Below are 18,310 nucleotides of genomic sequence, written 5' to 3' on the forward strand. Positions count from 1 at the left end.
GGGCAGAGGGCGGGAGTTGCATGAGTTAACTTTCCAGATTATCTGACAGGTCATTGGTTGCTAGTACACCGGGTGGCCCTAGCAACCAATCACCAGCTTGTTAATAGGAAAAGTTAACCTCGGAAGACCCCTGATGTAAAAGGGGCAAGTGCTGTGGAATTTTAATTCAATACCCCTGCTCCTAAGCATTGCACCAGCGATCAGCAGATCATTGGTGCCATTCAGGTCTACTGCAGATCTGTCAGTGTATCTTTTTCCCCCTACATCCCATACGAGCAAGCAGCTACAATTTGACAGGAAGAGAGAATGAACTACCACAGCGCTCCACATCGCCATGATAGTTCATTGAAAACTACAAGCCAACAGCTGCAAAGGTTGCCAGACCTTGTAGTTTTCCATTTACAGAACACTGTGAATGAGTGATGTGGCCCCAACTTAAATTGTGACAGCTAAAGCGGGGAGCGGGAGGGTGCAGGGGCAGTCCATTTGTAACAGGTTATACCCTGGATCTGGATGCAAAATGTAACATGGTATGAAAGGTGAACCTTTCCTTTAAAACAAACATCTAAGGAAAATCCAAGCCTCCATCTTCACAAGCTCTGTACAAAGGAGAAGCATACCTAGCAAGCTCCTTTGGAACAGACAGAGTTGTATAAAGTACTTGAAACCCATACTTGAGTTAAAGTACAAGTGCTCAATCAAAAAGTTACTTGAGTAGAAGTGGAAGTGCTTGATCAAAAAGTGACTTGAGTAGAAGTACTAAAGTATTAATTTTTTGTACTTAAGTATTGCAAGTAGTTTTTTTAAAAATGTTGCTACTCAAGTACTGAAAGTAAAAGTACAAGTACTGTGTTATATAGTTATTAAAGAAAGAATTCAAAAGTTTGAACATCATATTGTTTTTTATTATTTCAAATGCAGCTTTTATTTATACATACAGTAGCATTTATTTTCGTATGCGCTGATAATACACGTTTTGAGCTTCATGAAACCTGCCATCTACTGTTCTGGCAGAGGTAATTTTTATAATTGTAACTAGTAACTATGCAGCACAAAAAAAAATATCGGAGTAGAAGTATTGAAATCATTGAAAAAATGTAGTGAAGTAAAAGTGGAAGTAGGAGAAAGAAATTCTAATCTAGGAAAGTACAGATACCGCCTTTCGGTACTTAAGTACGGTAGTGAAGTAGTTCTACTTAGTTACTATACATCTCTGGAAACAGACATCCACTTACTGTCTCTGGCCCAGGTAGGAAGGCTGCACACCTTCTCCTGGACAATAGAAATCTCTGTAGCCTTGCTTTTTCTAAACAACTTATGGAGCATTTTTCTTAGCACAGGCAACAGAAAACATTATAGAAAAAAGGTCTGCTTTAGTTGACCTCTAGCAAAAATCCCTGTATGGGCCGCCAATTGTTTTGCTTTGTGTATTTTAGAGTGGCGAAACTTTTTCTTTAGTTTTGGACAAAGTGTAAAAGGATTGGAATACCAGTCAGTTTTTATTGCTGTCTGTGTTGGGGAGATTCAACCTCTGTATTTGTCTTGTTTACCATTAGCATTGAAAGTGAAAGTAAAAGAAAATCCCAAATCTTGGGCTGTCTCCAGAAAAGTAATAGAGGAGAGATCTTCCAATGGGGGCACTAATTCTTAAGACCTAAGAGTCCCCAAGGGATTCTCATAATTTGCAGGGATTTCTTCTCATTTCCTGTTTTGGCCATGGGACAGGAAGTAAAGGTAAATCTCCCCAAAGAGGCACAGATGGCAAAAAATAAACCAGCATGGGTTAACCCCCCCCCCCCCCACTCTATCCAATAAAAAAAAAAAAGTTTTGCCAATAGTTCTAATAAACACCTCTGCAGTGTACATTAATTTACGTTACTAAAAAAAATGCTGTACATAGAATTGTAGGAACAAAAACTATAGACATACACAGCATTACAAAATATGCCAAAAACATGCAAAAGCTATCTATTCTTTCTAGGAAATAAGCACATACAATGTATGTGATAGGTAACATTTTAGTGTATACCTAACTTGGTTCTTCCTGGCAATAGAGTCTTCCTTTTATTCAGGATCCCTGAAAACTGCTCCTTGCTTTTTGGAGTCCTGCAAAACAACTTCTGTTTTCTTTGCTCTTTAGCACATGGCTGTGTTTAAAGTCATTTTCCATTCCCCCTACTTCCTGTAACATCACTTCCAGTCCTGAGCTCATGAACCAGTCCAACAAGTTCATTGGCATAGGTATAAGGGAAGCTAAACTTCTTAAAACAATACATGGTCTTGAAAAAGATATTCTATAATTATGCCATAAAAATCACTAAATTAGCCATAGCAGCACACCACTCAACCAGTAAGTAATGACATGATTGATGTTCTCATATATTACAAAAAACGGGCAGTCTTCTGCATTAGGCATTGATGTGTGAGCCTAGAAGAATCTGTCTGCATCCAGGGTCACTCACCTGTTCCTAAGGGGATGCAACTGCTGAGTGTTTTGCTACATGTGAACAGCATTGTCTATTCTCTGCCTGTCATTAATTTTTATAGGCTGAGCAGCCTCCACTGTTCGCATACACCTGTCATCCCAGCCGCAATCAATTTTTGCCATTAGAATCTGATGTATGCATGTAGTTGCACTTGTGAAGGAGGCTTAAGGCTAAGTTTAGAAAATAAAACCAAAAATCAATCACTGTTATTAAGATATGTGTACAACCAATAATTTTTTTGTACAAAAATTTTTAATTTTGGTGTGATAAGGGAGGAAATGAATTAAAATTCAATCCACTACCTAAGAAGTTTACAAGATCAATACTTAGCAAATAAATATGTAGCACCCTCCTAGATATACTGCTAGGATCATTTGCTATGTAAAATTAGATCTTTTTGGCTCCTCTGTAATCATTGGAGCAGCTGTTGATTTCTTTGGGCTGTTCTGTGTTTTACAGGCTGCAGGTTTGATTGTGTCCCCCTGCAGTCTATAAACTTCTAGAACATAGAGGGCTAGAAAGTCAAATGAGCAGTCTGAATATTTATGGTGCTTCAGCCAATCCCTGGGATGTGTGCCCAGTAGGTAGCTGGAGAGGGACATAAATAGTCTGAGGCCTGGAGAAGCCCTAATCTTGTCCTGCATGGAGAAGCCCCAAGCCAGAGGGGAACTGCCCCTCTGAGGCAGTTTTGCTGGCGTTTGCTGATGTTCATCGAGGTCCCAACTGTGGCAGAGCTGGGGGGCCTAATCCTATTCCTCTTTGGAGCTAACTAAGCAGTCTCACCTAACGATCTGGTGTTGAGGATTCACTGAAGAGTGACGGTTGAAGACTGGAAGGTGTGCATTGTGAGTATTAACCACTCCCTCATTAAAGAGTGTCTAGTGAAAGTTAAGAGCAGAGTAGTTTTCCTGAAGCATAGAGATGTCTTAAGGAAACTGGGAAGTTCAGCTGTCCTGGAGAGACAATGTGAGAATGGACCTGAGCTCAAGATCTAAGTGACTGAGTGCTGTTTTACAGTATAAGTTCCAGCGGTAGCTCTTTCTGAAACAGCTCTTACATGGTCTCAGTTCTGGTCGTTTGTTTTATCCCTTGGCATAAAGACTGTTCCAGTCTACCTTTACCTGTGCTAAACCCACTTCATGGTCCCCAGCTGTGAATTTATATACTGTTCCAGTTTACATTTACCTGTGCCTTACTTGCTTTAGGATCCCCAGGGGTGAACCTACAGACTGTTCTAGTCTACATTTACCTGTGCTAAACTTCCATTATGGTGCCCAGCCGTGAACCTATAGTCTACCTTGTGCTGCAGTCATCATCATTAAAGTGATTGTAAAGTCTCTTTTTTTTTTTAAAAATATAAATATCAAACATAATATATGTACCTCCTCTGTGCAGTTGGTTTTGCACAGAGCAGCCTGGTTCCTCCTTTTCTCTGGTCTCTCTTCGGCTCTCCAGGCCCCTCCCTCACTTTGAGTGCCCCCCCAGCAAGAAGCTGGCTATGAGGGCACCCGAGCCGAGACACAACCCTGTATATCCATTCTGATATGGAGCTGCAGTCCCTCTCTCTCTCCTCATTGGCTAACTGACTTTGATTGACAGTAGCGGAAGCCAATGGTGCTGCTGCTGAGTCTTAGCCAATGAGGAAGGGAGTCCCAAATGACTGAGACAGTCGTGGACATCGCTGGATTGAGAGGGGGCTCAGGTAAGCATTGGGGGGGGGGGGGGGGCTGAGGGGGGCTGCTGCACAAAGAAGTTTTTTATCTTAAGGCATAGAATGCATTAAAATAAAAAACCTTCTGATTTTACAATCACTTTAACTGTGCTGCAGTCATTATGACTATTTATGTTACAAACTACCTCACGGTTCTCACTGCGAGTTTACAGACTGCTTCAGTCTAACAACTTTCTTATAGTGCACAGCTGTGAGGGACTAAGCTATTTATTCAATTTGGCTAAAGAGAAGAGTGTCCTCTATCTACTTTGCTTAATTGTTTGGAGGATCCCTTTTTACTCTCACCTCTCTCCCGTCCTAAGCTCTACAAGCAATACAAGCAATAAAATACAAACAGACATATCCTAGACTCTTTACTGAGTCATAGTAAATTGACTGTTGCTTGTATGACAGGTGGCCTCTGCACTGTCTGGGAAAGAACCAGTTCAAATCTAAGTGGGCCTATGGGGGTAGTACTACAAATTAAAAAAATAAAATGTCATAGCTTAATATTTGAGCCCCCCCCCCCCCCATCCCATGTGTGTGAACTAGAAAATAGTTATTTTTGTACATATACTAAAAATCCTGGTTACAACTCCATTCTGTAGTCTCGTTTTTCTGACAGTCCTCAAATGGACCATCAGGCGCTACAACTCTGCCTAAAGGACTGCTGCAGTAATGACCTGAGCCTGCCATTTAATTCTGCCTGAATGCCATCAACCTTGAGAGATTTCTTTGCAGGCATTCCTGGAGAAAAACCGGCACTCCTGGGTATTGGTTATACATGGAGCCCACAAAAACATGTAACAATCAATGGCTGTTATTGAATGAAATCATTTTAAATATAGAATGGAATTCTTCAGATTTACTGGAACGACCCTTTAAAGAAAACAAGTGTAATCATCAGTCAGCTTTAATAGAAATTTTCAGAAAAGCATGCTGTAGTGTAGGACCAGGGAAAGGCCTTTTAGCTTTGTGAATAGCTGATTTAAAAGGAAACACTTCAATCTACAATTATTAGATGCCTGGCATAGTAGGTGCACAAATAGATAAAATTGCTGAGGCACTGAGTAGCTTGAGCAAATATGGCCATTCAGTATATTAGGTGAGAAAACTAATTATTTTTATTTATATCAAACACTTCAGTACAATGCCTAGAACTGCTATTAGCTGTTATTCTCTCTTGTATTATCTTATTCCCTGGGGCTCAAGGGCAAGAGTTTTCTGCAGAGCATTATCACATAAAAAAGTCAAGAAAGGCATAAAGCAGAATATAGCTGTTATGATTGTGTTTAAGGTCCATGGGCAGTTATACTGCAGAGTTAAATCTAACAGAACTAAACTTTTATATTCACCAGGGGAAATAAGTGACTTGTAGAGTCAACCTCCCCAAAATAAATATATCACTTATGGGTGAACATGATTTAAGCACAATTTCAGGCTAATTTCCTTAAAAATGTTACTCTGTCTATTTTTATTTTTAAAGGAAGCTACTCTAATTGCTATACTCACCTTTGATTCAGTGTTGTTCTCTGCAGTAATACTTCTTGGCCATTAGATGTCACCAAGCATCACTCAACGAAGAAGACTGAGGACTTCCTGTGAGTGAAGGGTGTCATAGCCCTACTCTCTGAGCACGGCACTCCCGCAGTATCTCTTCTATGCCATAGGATGTTGTCCACACCCTGGAAGACTGTGGATATGCTGTGAATGCAGAAAGTCATGGCCACGTATACAGTACTGCCATTATGTATAATATTCAATAATACTTATAAAAGACCCATTCTCTAATTTTTATTTTTTGTTTAGATCTATTTTCCTCTATCTCCCTTTGCTTATAGAGCAGTGGTTCTCAACTCCGGTCCTCAGGACCCACTAACAGGCCAGGTTTGCCAGATAACTAAATTACATTACAGGTGATCGCATTTGCTGCTCAGTGATTGCAGTATTCTAGTCTGCATCTCCCCAAGGTAATACCTAAAATCTGGCTTGTTAGTGGGTCTCAAGGATCGGAGTTGAGAACCACTTTTATGGAGTATAATTACACTTGCCACCAGTAGGTTCCTGAAGAGACTTGACAACATTCCTTCCACTCCACCCTTTGCTCATTCTGATTACTATAAGGCCACAATTCCTGGCCTTTGCCATAGATTTCACATTTGTAGTGTGAATAGTCCTGATTTGTTTGTTTATTAGTTTTTCATAATAGGTTGTTAGTTTATAAATCTTATTAGATGCATGTGTTATGTGAGACAGTCCCCAGCATCCACAACACAATAGTGCCCCAAATACAGGGGGTCAAATCTGTACTTACAGCGGAGCTCCACCCAAAAGAGAAAGCTCCACTTGTTTGCACCCTCAACTGCCACATTTGGCACTCTTTGAGGGGAGGGGGAGAAGGTACCTGGTTTTGAAAGGTACCCGCTCCCACTTCCAGCTCAGATTGTGAACTGAGCCTGAAGTTTGGTCCCCCTCTTTCCCCCACAATCTTCTGGGACACATCACAGGTCCCAGAAGACTACAGGACCATTCACAAGACACAGTGTGACTTGTGCATGCACAGTAGGAAACAGACTGTGAAGCCACAAGGATTTACTTCTTGTTTCCCTTACTACAGATGCCGGCGCCTGCACCCGAAGCCGATTGAAGAATTGGCTTGGGTGAGGAAATTGTGGGATCCCTGGACAGGTAAGTGTCCTTATATTAAGATTAATTATGATAAGTTCAGGATGCTATGTAAAAGAGAAGTATTCTGGATTTTTTGTCTTAATACTAGGAAGCCAGCAGGATTGAACTTTGAATGGGATGTATCAGATTTTTAGGATTAGTGCTGCAATATCATGATGGCTCCCCCTCTCCTTCTCTCTTTTCTTTCTCTTTTTTTCTTTTTTCTTTCTCTTTTCTTTCTTCTTTTTTCTTCTCTTTTTTTTCTCCTCCTATACATCACATTTATAAGAGAGGGTAGGTTCCTTTCATGTATACATTATTAACTATAATAGGGACATTAGAAGGGACAAGTTTACGGTCCTCATTTGTATTGGTTGGGTCTTGTCCTTTTCACCATTTTATCACCTGTACTTGTGCTCATTAACCACACATGCTTATGGGTAGGTTTATGCAATTGATTAACCAGCAAATTAATTGGTTTTAAGTTCACTTGATGCATCAACACCTGTCTCCTCATTTGTGGTGTTTGCCAGCTATGATTAAGCACCAGTGAAGGGTGTGAAACGCGTCAGATCTGCTGCTGTACCTGAGTTCTCTGTATGCTGTATGGATTTTATTGCTTTCAATAAAGGTGTTTGCATTTGGAGTGCGGCCTCCAGAATCTCCTATTTCTTTGCCTGAACTGCAGAGCCGGTACCTGTCTTTCATGATGGAGGTGTGATTTGAAGGACTGACACCAGGAGCGGTAATCTTTCCTTGCATGGGGGAAGTTTGTGTTGGGGGGGGGGGGGGTGAAAAAGTTAATTAACTGGTCACCAATGCATTGGTGTGGTGGCCAGTGGCTGTGTTCATTAACCCCTTTATGCATCATTAGTGGTCAGTGGCAGAGTTAATTAACCCCTTCACCCTGCATCATGAACGGGTTAATTAACTCTGTCACTGCCCACTAATGCAGCATAAATGGGTTAATTACCACTGACACTAGCCACTAATGCATTAGTGACCAGGGGCAGGTAATTAACCCCTTTGTGCTGCATTACTGACCAGTTGCAGTTAGTTTACCCCTTCATGCTTCATTAGTGACCAGTGTCAGTCTTAACTAACCGATTTGTGCTGCATTAGTGGCCAGTGTCAGTGTTAATTAACCCTTTCATGTTGCATTAGGAAGGTGTTAATAAACACCGCCACTAACCACCAATGTGGAGAGATGTTTAAAATAGCATTGCCACTGACCATCAAAGCAAGGGGAAATAAATATATCCTCTTAAGCATTGCTCTCCAGGGAGAATAGGTTTATTTTTGTAGTTGTTCTGCATAATTGAGGTTCTCCAGCCCCCTTATTAGTTTTGTTGCCCTTCTCTGGACTCTCTCCTTCCTTAGAATTGGTGACCAGAAGTAGACTGCATACTCAAGATGTGGCTGAACCAGAATTGTGTAAAGTGGTAGAATTATAGGTTAAGCTCTCAAGTAAATACCCTTTTTTAACCTTCCTAGCGGTATTCCTGAGTGTGGCTCGGGGTTAACTTTCAGTACCAAAAGTGGTAACCCCGAGCCACACTCGGGATTACCCCAGAATGTTACTCACCTTCCCTGCAATCCCCCGCCATCCTCCCCGGTGTTCTCACACTCTCTCCCCGCTCTGTGCATGGCTGATGCACTTGCCTTCCGGTTCCCTTCCCTGCGGGCGTTACAACACAGGGGGGTGGAACCGGCGAAAAATTCAAAAGTGTAAATACACAAATGACATCATACAAAGCTGTGATCCTAATGGATTACACTGTATCATGCCATTTCACCACAGGATTGCACCTGGTGACTTTTCCAGTGCTTTGTGCCTGAAAAATAGAGAACGACCATGGCATCCAAAAAGTTTTTTTGTGTGTAAAAGCGCTTTTAGACGAACTGGAAAACAGCGACAGTGAAAAGGAGTTACTTGAAGAACTAAGCGATAGCGATTCACGGGAAAATTCATCATCAGGTACGGAAAGTGACGACGATTCTGATGTCTCTTTCTGGCACATAGCTTGTGGAATTTGGGAAGTATATCAAACGATTCTTCAGAATTTTCAACGGAGCTATATGCCAGAAAGACAAAACCTGAAAACTGAGGAAGTCCTGCCCAGAGACGTAACGCATACGGACGGGGAGGGGCCGGTGACGTCACCCGCCATCCATCGCGAACGGAGTGTCATTCTGACAGGCATACTTAGCGCACTGTGCTCAGTGCCGATTCAGGTCATTTTATACTTGTATATTAATAAAGCATAATTTGGGTGATTAATGTCCAGATCTCTTCTTTTTTATGGCTGAGGGGAATTTCTGAGGATTTGAGGTTGCTTGCCCTATCACTATCAGGAGGTAGTCTGGTAATACACAGAGAGTCCCCTGATGTAGGATCTGCGGTCTCATGTGATATGCCATCTGGATCAGGACTATGCTGAGCTTTGAGACAGTGTTAAAGCCATATTTGCCCGTCTGGTGAAACAGGGGCTATTAATGAGGTGAGAAGACTGTGTGACTGGGTGTTGGATACAGTAAGCGGAGCACATTTGCCATTATTGTGCATGATCACACTTCTTCACATTGGGACTATTCTATTTCTATTTAATTATACGTAATTTTATATATGGATATTTAGATATTAGCGCTGCACTATTTATTGTTTATTAGCCTGAATAAGATTGACAACATTTGGAGGCCTTGGCTGACAGCAGTTCTAAACTGGGTATGTATTTATTCTAGACATGTTATTGCTTTGTTCCATGATTTGCTAGACTTCCATCTAACCTTTAAGAGACCTAGGGAGGAACAAGAGAGGACTGATGTGTGTATGTGTGAAATTATGCAATAAATAAGTTCAAACAACGACAGGGTACTTCAGTGTTCAACTTAAATGTTATTGCAAAAAATGCAAAATATCCATAAAATTCATTTCTTTGAAGAATGATGGGTGTTGGGCAGAGGAGGGGGTTAAAAGGCTTGATGAAAGGGTTGCTATTCCTTGTATGAAACAAATTTCTCTAGCTTAGTCCCAAGGACCCTATACACATATTAGTATATATTAGTATTAGTTTACATTAACAGATATATTAACATATATTAATATTAGTATATTGTATGCACAGGACAGTGCATGAGGCAGAGCTGTCTCTTATGTAGCATTCCTCAGTCATATGTAGTTATTGAATGCAGTATTGTTAAGCATACGTCTCAAAGCATGTCATTATTGTAAATGTATTCAAAATTTCATCAGTGATGAAAGATATATAGCAGATGGCTTTTAATTGTTAGATCTGATCTTAACAATCTTTCTAAGCTCAATTTTGCTTATTTTTTTATAACCATAGAATCAATCAAGTCCCATAAGGACATGGATCCTACCTCAACTAGTAGCATGTTAAAACTAAGAAATGTGGGGTATTCTTCTGTGACTGATATTTATTTTCATTTTTCATTTTTGGGACATATGGAGGTCACCTTTGTGCCTGGAGCGGAGACACAGGAACAAGCTAGCATGGCAGATAGCCAGCATTCATTCTGCCACATGGAACTTTGATTCTGTGAGCTGGTGGTGCAGCTCCCTCCACCCTCCCTCCATCAGCCTGGGGCTGAAAACCAGCATACGGCTTAGAGGAAACTTCTCTGCGGCTTAACTCCAGCAAAGTAGAAATAAATAAATAAAATTGGAAGGAATGCATTTTCCCTTTTTTATTGTTGTTTTTAGTTTGTAGTTTAATAAAAGAGAAACACTGCTTTTCTTTAGTGAGCAGAGGTCGTGAAAATACAGAAATGTATTGTAAAAGTATAATGTCCACTATCTTGCAAGCAATAGCGTTTGGCACTTAACTAAATTCCATTGCATACTGTTGCTTACACTAGTTGCATTAGAGTCCAATCAACATTTTATTCTTCAGTGAATAGTTAAGTAATGTGTGTAGCAAAGCGGTGTTCTCTGCATTTCTTACTTTTATTTTTGCGTTTAAAGACTTTAGGTTTTTTGAGTATTGAAAATAAAAAAACAGCTTAGACTGCAATAATCACCTCCTCTCCGACAATGCCTTTTTATGATAAGATTTCTTCACTCTTCTAAGTACATTTTGTGAGAGGAAGGTGTCATTGACCCACCTACTGAGGGGATATTTTCATTATTATAATATTATTATACATGATTTATATAATTTGCGCAGTGCTTTACAAAATCGAGTGAGACATTAATGCCTCGTACACACGCATCGATTATTGGCCGGGAATTTTCGGCCAATGTCCGATCGGCCGATTTTCGGCTTGTTAGTATGATGCTTTCGACAACCGACTCCGACTTTTCGGCCGAATAAAATCTGGTGTGCAGGCTATAAAATTTTTGTTGGTCGTTAACACAACGGCCAATTTTCCGTCAGTCAGTACAGATTTCGGCAGACAAAAATCTGATGAGCAAGACTGGGCATGCTCAGAGAAGAAAAAACAAAATATAAAAAACAAGAAAAACAAGTAAACCAGCACATGACATCACTTCTGAAGTAGATTTTTGTTGGCCAAGAAAAATCGTGCGCAGTCTAGGCACATTCCAATCAACAAAACACCACTCTGGACAAAAGTCGGAGGATCAGGCGGCTGATAATCGTTGCGTGTGTACGAGGCATTAGTTACTATACAATTCAGTACAACAAGGATCACAAGGCCCTGCATGTTAGAACTTACAATCTTAAATGAAGGGTCAAGTAGTAAAAAAGTAATAACTGTGGGGGAAGAGCTAATGGGGAAAGTCAAAGTACATTTCCTTAATTACATGCAGGAAGGACCTTTCTGAAGAGATGGGTTTTCAAGGATTGCCTAAAGGTAGATAGAGTAGGAGATAGTCATACAGATTGGGGTAAGGTGCTGCAGAGGATGGGTGAAGCTCTGGAGGAGTCTTGGAGGTAATCATGAGAAGAAGTGGCAATAGAGCTAGACAGCAAGATATCTTGGGAGGAGCAAAAAGAATGGTTTGCTTGGTATTTTTAGCTTGCTACCTTATGAGATGTAGCTGGCTACCTTATGAATTGTATCCCTGACCTTTAATTGAATAAAATTGTATCTGAACCTCTTAACAGTGGTGTGGTGTTTCAATTTCAACCCTTTTTACATCACAGTGATGATGCTGGGGCAGAGTTGTGGATGACTTTTTAGGTTGTTGTTCGGAGAGCAGAAAACAATGGAGGGAATGACAGAGAGGGGTAGCAGACACAGAATGGTTGGTAAGGTCATCATAGCACCATGCATGAACTGAAGCAGCTCTGGTATAATCATTTTGACCCTGATCTCTGCATTATTGATGACTGTTGACCATCAGTAGATGACCTGAAGATGACCCAGTGCTAGTGTTGAGCGAACACGGACTGTATTATTCGTGTTCGTACCGAATAATTGGATTTTTTTTACCCGAACACGGACACGGACACTTTACTGTATGTTCGGGTAAAAATCCGTGTTCGGTCGTTTTATTTCCGGGTTTTGCATGCTTTGGCGCTCTTTTCATGGCGGGCTTTCAACAGCCAATCAACAATCGTTTAACTGGTGTGCCTTAAGCCATCCCAGCCATGCCTGCAAATGTCTTAGTAGCTGTGATTGGCCGTCTGAAGCATGTGACCAAGTCTTTATAAGTTCGAGGCAGCCGCCGCAGCAGCGTCATTCTGCTGCTTAGCTAAGGGACAGAGCACACATCAATGTGCTGGCTGCTGATTAGGGAAAGATAGGCAGGAAAAAACCATTTGTGTCCGGATAGAATTGAGGGACAGGTCGGAGTGTTTAGGCAGGGCGAGTTGTAGGCATTTTAGGGATAGAGTCTGCTGAATTATAGGGTCAGTGTCTTCTACAAACTACAATCGATATTGCTGTGTGGGGGGTGGGGTGAATCTGCACTCAATCCTGATCTACGATCTCTTCTCAATCCTGTTAGGGACAGAGTCTGCTGAATTTTAGGGAAACTGTGTTCTACAAACTACAATCGATATTGCTGTGTGGTGTGGGATTGGAGATAGGCAGGTGTCAGTGATCCACATCCATTTTTCTGTGTGTGAGCTGCAGTGAACACAATCTTTTTGGGCTGCAGTGAACACAATCTTTTTGGGCTGCAGTGAACACAATCTTTTTGGGCTGCAGTGAACACAATCTTTTTGGGCTGCAGTGAACACAATCTTTTTGGGCTGCAGTGAACACAATCTTTTTGGGGTGCAGTGAACAAAATCTTTTTGGGGTGCAGTGAACACAATCCTTTTTGGTGTGCAGTGAACACAATCTTTGTGGGGTGCAGTGAACAAAATCCTTTGTGGGGTGCAGTGAACACAATCTTTTTGGGGTGCAGTGAACAAAATCCTTTTTGGGGTGCAGTGAACAACATCCTTTTTGGGGTGCAGTGAACACAATCTTTTTGGGGTGCAGTGAACAAAATCCTTTGTGGGGTGCAGTGAACACAATCTTTTTGGGGTGCAGTGAACACAATCTTTTTGGGGTGGAGTGAACAACATCCTTTTTGGGGTGCAGTGAACAAAATCCTTTTTGGGGTGCAGTGAACAAAATCATTTTTGGGGTGCAGTGAACACAATCTTTGTGGGGTGCAGTGAACACAATCTTTTTGGGGTGGAGTGAACAACATCCTTTTTGGGGTGCAGTGAACAACATCCTTTTTGGGGTGCAGTGAACACAATCTTTTTGGGGTGCAGTGAACACAATCTTTGTGGGGTACAGTGAACAGAATCTTTGTGGGGTGCAGTGAACACAATCTTTGGGGGGTACAGTGAACACAATCTTTTTGGGGTGCAGTGAACACAATCTTTGTGGGGTGCAGTGAACACAATCTTTTTGGGGTGGAGTGAACAAAATCATTTTTGGGGTGCAGTGAACAACATCCTTTTTGGGGTGCAGTGATCAAAATCCTTTTTGGGGTGCAGTGAACACAATCTTTTTGGGGTGCAGTGAACAAAATCCTTTGTGGGGTGCAGTGAACAGAATCTTTGTGGGGTGCAGTGAACACAATCTTTGGGGGGGTACAGTGAACACAATCTTTTTGGGGTGCAGTGAACACAATCTTTGTGGGGTACAGTGAACAGAATCTTTGGGGGTACAGTGAACACAATCTTTTTGGGGTGCAGTGAACACAATCTTTGTGGGGTGCAGTGAACACAATCTTTGGGGGGTACAGTGAACACAATCTTTTTGGGGTGCAGTGAACACAATCTTTGTGGGGTGCAGTGAACACAATCTTTGGGGGGGTACAGTGAACACAATCTTTTTGGGGTGCAGTGAACAACATCCTTTTAGGGTGCAGTGAACACAATCTTTGTGGGGTGCAGTGAACAACATCCTTTTAGGGTGCAGTGAACACAATCTTTGTGGGGTACAGTGAACAGAATCTTTGTGGGGTGCAGTGAACACAATTTTTGGGGGGTACAGTGAACACAATCTTTGTGAGGTGCAGTGAACACAATCTTTGTGGGGTGCAGTGAACACAATCATTGTGGGGTGCAGTGAACTCAATCTTTGTGGGGTACAGTGAACACAATCTCATACTTCTGAAGATTTGAGGGTGCTGCCTGTTCCATACTCCCCCTACTCCTCATCTAGCCTTTTAGGGGTACAAACAATAGTAATTGGGGCCTAGTGTGGTTGTGTACGTGTGATATACATACACTTTTTTTGGATCATATTTTCTATTCCGCTATTTAATCAAAAACCTTTGGGGATCAGTTAAATTGGGGGATAGTCTGTGTTGGTACGTGTGAGAGAGATCCACCTTTCCAAGTTGTTGGGGTTCATCTCATACTTCTGAAGGTTTGAGGGTGCTGCCTGTTCCATACTCCCCCTACTCCTAGCCTTTTAGGGGTACAAACAATAGTAATTGGGGCCTAGTGTGGTTGTGTACGTGTGATATACATACACTTTTTTTGGATCATATTTTCTATTCCGCTATTTAATCAAAAACCTTTGGGGATCAGTTAAATTGGGGGATAGTCTGTGTTGGTACGTGTGAGAGAGATCCACCTTTCCAAGTTGTTGGGGTTCATCTCATACTTCTGAAGGTTTGAGGGTGCTGCCTGTTCCATACTCCCCCTACTCCTAGCCTTTTAGGGGTACAAACAATAGTAATTGGGGCCTAGTGTGGTTGTGTACGTGTGATATACATACACTTTTTTTGGATCATATTTTCTATTCCGCTATTTAATCAAAAACCTTTGGGGATCAGTTAAATTGGGGGATAGTCTGTGTTGGTACGTGTGAGAGAGATCCACCTTTCCAAGTTGTTGGGGTTCATCTCATACTTCTGAAGGTTTGAGGGTGCTGCCTGTTCCATACTCCCCCTACTCCTCATCTAGCCTTTTAGGGGTACAAACAATAGTAATTGGGGCCTAGTGTGGTTGTGTACGTGTGATATACATACACTTTTTTTGGATCATATTTTCTATTCCGCTATTTAATCAAAAACCTTTGGGGATCAGTTAAATTGGGGGATAGTCTGTGTTGGTACGTGTGAGAGAGATCCACCTTTCCAAGTTTTTGGGGTTCATCTCATACTTCTGAAGATTTGAGGGTGCTGCCTGTTCCATACCCCCCCTACTCCTCATCTAGCCTTTTAGGGGTACAAACAATAGTAATTGGGGCCTAGTGTGGTTGTGTACGTGTGATATACATACACTTTTTTTGGATCATATTTTCTATTCCGCTATTTAATCAAAAACCTTTGGGGATCAGTTAAATTGGGGGATAGTCTGTGTTGGTACGTGTGAGAGAGATCCACCTTTCCAAGTTGTTGGGGTTCATCTCATACTTCTGAAGGTTTGAGGGTGCTGCCTGTTCCATACTCCCCCTACTCCTCATCTAGCCTTTTAGGGGTACAAACAATAGTAATTGGGGCCTAGTGTGGTTGTGTACGTGTGATATACATACACTTTTTTTGGATCATATTTTCTATTCCGCTATTTAATCAAAAACCTTTGGGGATCAGTTAAATTGGGGGATAGTCTGTGTTGGTACGTGTGAGAGAGATCCACCTTTCCAAGTTGTTGGGGTTCATCTCATACTTCTGAAGGTTTGAGGGTGCTGCCTGTTCCATACTCCCCCTACTCCTAGCCTTTTAGGGGTACAAACAATAGTAATTGGGGCCTAGTGTGGTTGTGTACGTGTGATATACATACACTTTTTTTGGATCATATTTTCTATTCCGCTATTTAATCAAAAACCTTTGGGGATCAGTTAAATTGGGGGATAGTCTGTGTTGGTACGTGTGAGAGAGATCCACCTTTCCAAGTTGTTGGGGTTCATCTCATACTTCTGAAGGTTTGAGGGTGCTGCCTGTTCCATACTCCCCCTACTCCTAGCCTTTTAGGGGTACAAACAATAGTAATTGGGGCCTAGTGTGGTTGTGTACGTGTGATATACATACACTTTTTTTGGATCATATTTTCTATTCCGCTATTTAATCAAAAACCTTTGGGGATCAGTTAAATTGGGGGATAGTCTGTGTTGGTACGTGTGAGAGAGATCCACCTTTCCAAGTTGTTGGGGTTCATCTCATACTTCTGAAGGTTTGAGGGTGCTGCCTGTTCCATACTCCCCCTACTCCTAGCCTTTTAGGGGTACAAACAATAGTAATTGGGGCCTAGTGTGGTTGTGTACGTGTGATATACATACACTTTTTTTGGATCATATTTTCTATTCCGCTATTTAATCAAAAGCCTTTGGGGATCAGTTAAATTGGGGGATAGTGTGTGTTGGTACGTGTGAGAGAGATCCACCTTTCCAAGTTGTTGGGGTTCATCTCATACTTCTGAAGGTTTGAGGGTGCTGCCTGTTCCATACCCCCCCTACTCCTCATCTAGCCTTTTAGGGGTACAAACAATAGTAATTGGGGCCTAGTGTGGTTGTGTACGTGTGATATACATACACTTTTTTTGGATCATATTTTCTATTCCGCTATTTAATCAAAAACCTTTGGGGATCAGTTAAATTGGGGGATAGTCTGTGTTGGTACGTGTGAGAGAGATCCACCTTTCCAAGTTGTTGGGGTTCATCTCATACTTCTGAAGGTTTGAGGGTGCTGCCTGTTCCATACTCCCCCTACTCCTCATCTAGCCTTTTAGGGGTACAAACAATAGTAATTGGGGCCTAGTGTGGTTGTGTACGTGTGATATACATACACTTTTTTTGGATCATATTTTCTATTCCGCTATTTAATCAAAAACCTTTGGGGATCAGTTAAATTGGGGGATAGTCTGTGTTGGTACGTGTGAGAGAGATCCACCTTTCCAAGTTTTTGGGGTTCATCTCATACTTCTGAAGATTTGAGGGTGCTGCCTGTTCCATACCCCCCCTACTCCTCATCTAGCCTTTTAGGGGTACAAACAATAGTAATTGGGGCCTAGTGTGGTTGTGTACGTGTGATATACATACACTTTTTTTGGATCATATTTTCTATTCCGCTATTTAATCAAAAACCTTTGGGGATCAGTTAAATTGGGGGATAGTCTGTGTTGGTACGTGTGAGAGAGATCCACCTTTCCAAGTTGTTGGGGTTCATCTCATACTTCTGAAGGTTTGAGGGTGCTGCCTGTTCCATACCCCCCCTACTCCTCATCTAGCCTTTTAGGGGTACAAACAATAGTAATTGGGGCCTAGTGTGGTTGTGTACGTGTGATATACATACACTTTTTTTGGATCATATTTTCTATTCCGCTATTTAATCAAAAACCTTTGGGGATCAGTTAAATTGGGGGATAGTCTGTGTTGGTACGTGTGAGAGAGATCCACCTTTCCAAGTTGTTGGGGTTCATCTCATACTTCTGAAGGTTTGAGGGTGCTGCCTGTTCCATACTCCCCCTACTCCTCATCTAGCCTTTTAGGGGTACAAACAATAGTAATTGGGGCCTAGTGTGGTTGTGTACGTGTGATATACATACACTTTTTTTGGATCATATTTTCTATTCCGCTATTTAATCAAAAACCTTTGGGGATCAGTTAAATTGGGGGATAGTCTGTGTTGGTACGTGTGAGAGAGATCCACCTTTCCAAGTTTTTGGGGTTCATCTCATACTTCTGAAGATTTGAGGGTGCTGCCTGTTCCATACCCCCCCTACTCCTCATCTAGCCTTTTAGGGGTACAAACAATAGTAATTGGGGCCTAGTGTGGTTGTGTACGTGTGATATACATACACTTTTTTTGGATCATATTTTCTATTCCGCTATTTAATCAAAAACCTTTGGGGATCAGTTAAATTGGGGGATAGTCTGTGTTGGTACGTGTGAGAGAGATCCACCTTTCCAAGTTGTTGGGGTTCATCTCATACTTCTGAAGGTTTGAGGGTGCTGCCTGTTCCATACTCCCCCTACTCCTCATCTAGCCTTTTAGGGGTACAAACAATAGTAATTGGGGCCTAGTGTGGTTGTGTACGTGTGATATACATACACTTTTTTTGGA

This window comes from Pelophylax lessonae (genome assembly GCF_965119305.1).
Source record: "Pelophylax lessonae genome assembly, chromosome: 5".
NCBI classification, from domain to species: domain Eukaryota; kingdom Metazoa; phylum Chordata; class Amphibia; order Anura; family Ranidae; genus Pelophylax; species Pelophylax lessonae.